This window comes from Odocoileus virginianus, chromosome 34, assembly GCF_023699985.2.
Source record: "Odocoileus virginianus isolate 20LAN1187 ecotype Illinois chromosome 34, Ovbor_1.2, whole genome shotgun sequence".
Classification (NCBI taxonomy): domain Eukaryota; kingdom Metazoa; phylum Chordata; class Mammalia; order Artiodactyla; family Cervidae; genus Odocoileus; species Odocoileus virginianus.
The window spans coordinates 12,782,471-12,788,308 of NC_069707.1; the positions used below are offsets into that span (position 1 = coordinate 12,782,471).

At 37.1% G+C, this 5,838-nt stretch overlaps 1 long non-coding RNA gene across 1 annotated transcript; it reads right to left on the reverse strand.

The window, feature by feature from the left end:
* Positions 1-1,068: 1,068 nt before the first annotated feature.
* Positions 1,069-5,235, reverse strand: LOC110124544 (uncharacterized). Its single transcript, XR_002309815.2, has 3 exons — positions 4,918-5,235; positions 1,795-1,888; positions 1,069-1,341 (listed from the first exon to the last, which is right to left on the reverse strand). It is a non-coding gene; the product is annotated as an uncharacterized lncRNA (long non-coding RNA).
* Positions 5,236-5,838: the final 603 nt, after the last annotated feature.

A 5,838-nucleotide genomic window follows, 5' to 3' on the forward strand; every position in this document is an offset into this window, starting at 1 on the left:
AAATAATAAATAAATAACAAATAATAATAAATGTAATTTACTTATAAAATAAACATTTATTTTATAAAAATAATAAAACAATAAAATAGCTCAATATAAGACAAAATAATAATTCTTTATAAATTTATTATTTTGTCTTATATTGAACTATTGTCTGGATTGTGTCATGAGAGGTAGACTTGAATTTTTGGAACGAGGGAAAAAAGAAAATAAATATTGGATATAGATTATTTAACTTTATTTTTAACTGAAATTCATATCTTGTATCCTCTGGTGTCATTTTTCTTGATAGGCTTAATTGCTAGCTAATTGAAAATCTTTTAAGACAGAGGGAATGTGGAAACTAAGGGTCCTTTCAGTCTAATTGTGTTATTTAAAGTGAAGAAAACTCATAAGTTGTCTTCTGCATAGTTTGAGAACAATGTTAGATTAACTTGATCCTTTCTAAAGCTATCAGAAAGAAATGATAAATGATATGGGTGACTACTCATAAATGATATGGATTACGACCTTTTTTTGGAAACTCAAAAAATTGGTAATATTTGGGCAAAGAAAATGAAAGCTATGATTTGCATTGTGGTAAATAATTTCTCTACTCTTTATCCCAGAATATTTAATTAGCTATACCTAACCTTTGTTATCCACATTCACAGATAGTGGTCTGTTCAAGGAAAGTGTACTGTTGGAGAGACATGTATGAAATTTATGCAGGCTGCCACCAGATTCCTTGGGAAGGTTTACACCATGTTGGGTCTGGCTTGCAGCAAGTTGCCCAGGGATACAGTTATACCTCCAGTGGAAGCCTGACAGTCTTTGCAAGGAATATTATGTGTAGCAGAACCAAGTAATCTCTGTGTTACGTGCAAATTCTGGAGGACTCGGGACCTGAGATGGTGACGGTGTGAGAGTGCTGAAGCCCAGCAGTGACCCCAAGGCCCTTCTTTGTTAATAGCTCCCATGAGCATTGCCCAGTAGCTTCTTTTGGAAGTTGCATATGTTGATAGTTACATGATCTATGTATCAGAGTGTTAGCGTACACACACACACACACACACACACACACACACACATATTTATATTGTTCTTTTTGGTGCACATTCTCAATGTCCACTTGCCATTGCCAAAAATTCAACACTACCAGAAATTCAAAATAGTAGCCTTAACTTCTGTTTAGTCTGGAAGGTGCCAGACGAAGAATTTCAACTGCTATGTGTCTCCAGAAGATTCATTTCTCAAAGTGGAAATAAAAGTAATTGGGATGGTTCTTCCACTTCATCCAATGCTATCCTGCTGTAGTGTCTTCATACTTCTGATGTTCTAGTTTAGGCAGGAGAGGAAACACTGAAAAAAAAAAATAGGAGCATCTTTTCTTAACTGTTTCAGTAATGGAATTTGTTAAGGTGTTTCTGTGAAATCAAGTCTATGTCTCTGAAAATAGGGTCAGGATTAAAAACCAACTTGCAATCTAAAGATTCTTGATTCTGTTTTTGGAACCAGGTAAATTTTAGCAGTTTAGCAATTTTAGTAAAATAACCATATGAATTCTTCAATTATTGGCATTTATTCTTAATTAAAATCATAAGAGTGCATACATAAAGAAAACAGAGGCTAACTGAAATTTTTAAAAATTGAACAATCTTTGGTGTTTGAGAGCAGCTTGTATTTAAGTGCAAGTCATTATCCTGAAAGTGATTTAATTAAATACAGAAACACTTCAACTGTACAGGCAATTCAGATGGATTTTAAATTCTGAAAAATTTCATTTTATATTAAACAGCATAGAATGGTGTTTACTTAAGGTGCAGGCAGTTGCTGGCAACATGAGTTCATGCTTTGATTGCTAATTGCTGAGTTGTCTGCTTCCAGAATACAATCATTCTCCCAGGAGCTAAGAACAGGCAAGTACAAAAAAAAAGTTTGGTATAAGTATTTGTTTATCCTGCTATTTTCCGCACAGTAAGTATTTCCACTTAAAGAAGGCTGACCCCTGTTTTGCAGTCTAGAATATCCTTGGGCCTCTGACTCTTGCCTTCTTTGTTTCAAGTCTATCATCAGCATAAGTAGAAAGCAAGTCTACCCTCTAGGCTGGTGTGTGTGCGTGTGTGTGCTAAGTCACCTCAGTCGTGTCTGATTCTTCAAGACCCCATGGACTGTAGCCTGCTAGGCTCTTCTGTCCATGGCTAGGGATTTTCCAGGCAAGAATACTAGAATGGATTGCCATGCCCACTTCCAGGGGATCTTCCCGACCCAGGGACTGAATCTGGGTCTCCCACACTGCTGGCCGATGTTTTACCACTGAGCCACTGTTACATGATGCTAAAGTGCTTTATTGTCGATAGCTAATTTACTTCTCCAAGTTGTTGGTGTGGACATTTTTAATTTGCTTTTGTTTCTGTACAACAGGTCTCCACTAAGAATCAAGTTTCCAGAGTAACGCAGCAAGAGCTAACATTTGTTCAGCAGTTTATGATTTGCAAAGTTTTCTGATACACATGATCACATTTGGCACTCACTAGAATGCTTTAAAATAGGCAGTTATTTCTCATTATACATTAATTCTGTGTTAGGACCTTTCCCTATTGTTTCAGTTTCCTCCTGATGCTGTTGCAAATTGTCAAAAGTTTAGTGGTTTAAAACAACACAAATATGCTATTTTACAGTTCCATGGATCAGAAGTCCTAAAGTCACAATGTTAGTTAGTAGGGCTGAGACACTTCTGAAGGATGTAGTGGAGAATTTATTTTCTAAACTTGTCCAGCTCTAGAAATCACCTAGATACACTGATTCATGGCCCCGACTGTATTCAAAGATAACACTGTAGCATTTTCCAATCTTTCTTTCTGCTTCCATTTGCACTTTGCTTTATTCTCTCTGATTCTCCTATTTCCTCTTTGTGATTTTGTGATGACATTGGCTCCACTCTAATAATCTATCTCCAACCTTAGCTTAGTCTATTTTGTGAAGTCCCTTCTTCTGTGCAAGGTAACATATTCACAGGTTCTGAAGACTAGGATGTGGACCTCTTGGGGATGGGGTGTGGCTAGCCTTATTCAGCCTGCCATACCCATATTATCTCACTTAATCTCACACCATCAGTATGGGGATTAAATCACTATTTTTTGATTTATAATCAAGGAAACAGACTAAAAACATTAAATAAACTAGTGAAGTTTTGGTACAGGCAGACAAGTCATCAAATCAGACCTGATTATAAATCATATATTTTTTCCTTAAATTTTTGTTGTTGTTCAGTCTCTCAGTCACTTCCGACTCTTTGTGACCCCATGGGCTGCAGCATGCCAGGCTTCCCTGTCCTTCACTATCTCCCAGAGCTTGCTCAAACTCACGTCCATTGAGTCGGTGATGCCATCCAAACATCTCGTCCTCTATCGTCCCCTTCTCCTCCTGCCTTCAATCTTTCCCAGCATCAGGGTCTTTTCCAATGAGTCAGCTCTTCACATCAGGTAGCCAAAGTATTTCCTGAAATAGTAATTTCTAAATCTTGTGTGCTTAAAGATTCTCTTCCATATGATAATATCACATACTTCAGAAAAAACAAAAGGCTCAAGGTTCTCAGGAAAACAACTTGGAAAAAATTTCTTACTGTAAACTTATTAGAGTAGGTTCATAGTGTACAAGATGATTTTGAAAGCTCCAGAATATTTAAAAAATCACTATTAAACTTTGTTTAATTAAAAAAAATAAAATCATAACATCTAGTCCCATAACTTCATAGCACATAGATGGGGAAAAAATGGAAATAGTGGCAGATCTTTATTTCTTTGTCTCCAAAATCACTGTGGACGGTGACTGCAGCTATGAAATTAAAGAACACTTGCTTCTTGGAAGAAAAGCTATGACAAACCTAGACAGCAATATTATAAAGCAGAGATATCACTTTGCTGACAAAGGTCCATATAATCAAAGTTATGGTTTTTCCAGTAGTCATGTAGAGATGTGAGAGCTGGACCATAAAAAAAGGCTGAGAGCCAAAGAATTGATGCTTTCAAATTGTAGTGCTGGAGAAGACTGTTGAGAGTCCCTTGGACAGCAAGGCAATCAAACCAGTCAATTAATTCTAAGGGAAATCAACCCTGAATACTCATTGAAAAGACTGAGGTTGAAGCTAAAGCTCCAATACTTTGGTCACCTGATACAAAGAGCTGACTCATTGAAAAAGACCCTGATGATGAAAAAGATTGAAGGTGGGAGGAAAAGGGGGTGACAGAGGATGAGATGGTTGGATGGCATCATTGACTCAATGGATATGAGTTTGAGCAAACTCTGGGAGATGGTGAAGGACAGGGAAGCCTGGCGTTCTGCAGTCCCTGTGGCTGCAAAGAGTCAGACACTGGCTTAGTGACTGAACATCAACAACAGCAACCCAATACTTTCCAAATTCTCTCTGCAAGAACACTTGCTGCATTGTTTTTTGGGGGAGAGTGGGAGAAAGGGGTCACATCTAAAAGCCCCTTCCAAGACAAGAGACAGTTAACTTTTGAGAAACAGTAGGCAGACTCTGCATTCTCCTATGTAAAATTTGTCTCATGGCTCAGTTGTAAAGAACTTGCCTGCGATGCTGGAGGGCTGGGTTTGATCCCTGGGTTGAGGAGATTCCCCTGGAGAAGGAAATGGCACCCACTCCAGTATTCTTGCCTGGGAAAACTCACGGAGAGAGAAGCCTAGTGAGCTATGGTCCACAGGGTCGCAGGAGTTAGAAACAACTTGGAAACTAAACCACCTCTTTTAGAAATAACATTAAGTTTTCTCACTTACTACATTTCAGGCCAGAACCTCAGAGTTAGGTTTTTGATCTTAAATTATCTCCGTTGTGTTGTTCTTGAGGAGGTTCACAAATATTAAAAAACAAACAAAAACCCCCCACATATATCTTAAACGTTTATCTTAACAAAATACATATTCAGTATTTTTTCTTTATCTTGGAGGCAATAGCAGACTAGTTAGTAATAACTCTGGAAGAAAAGATTAATATTGGGATTAAATATATACTTATTTATCTGAAAGTAATTGTTTTCTTATCTATTCAAAAGCTTAAACAGGCTGTCTGAACTCTGAATCGGCTTTCTCTATGTGAAATGGAGGTATTACAAACCGCATAGAATTTAGATGCTAGCTAAACGGGTGCTAATGTTCATTTGGTGCTTTGTCTTGTGCCGGGAAATCCCATGGATATAGGAACCTGGCAGACTACAGTCCACGGGGTCACAAAGAGTCAGACAGGGACTTCACTTTGGGTTTCTTTGTCTTGTGTCAGATGCTTTACCATTGAGATTGGAACTTGGAATTTTGAACTTACATTGCAGTCAGTTTCTATGGTTTCTTTATCCATTGAAAGGATTTTGGAATAATTTACCAAAATATAGTTTTTCTTTGTGTTCATCCAATGAAAAATCGTTAAATTGGTTTACTAGAAAAATTCTTCACTGTCAAAGGATATGACAGCTCTTTCTTTAGATCATTATCACATAAACTGGTAAAAATCCAGAGGTTTCATGTTCCTTTTTCCACTTGCTGATTTCATGAATGTAATTTTCTTCATCTGATGAGCAGGCTCTAGCTGCATTGGCTGTTTCTGAGTTGTGAACTTGATGTAAATCATTCTCTATTTCATTATTTTGATCAGCAATTAAATCCTCATTTAGCAAAGAATTTGGCATTTCAGAGATTTCTTTGACCTGATTGAGTTGTGAATTTGATGAAAGTAATTTCTTCTTTGCTTTTATTGTGTGATCAGTAATTAAATCTTCATTAGATAAACAATTAGTAAGTGAAGTGAAATGAAATCGCTCAATCATGTCCGACTCTTTGTGACCCCAT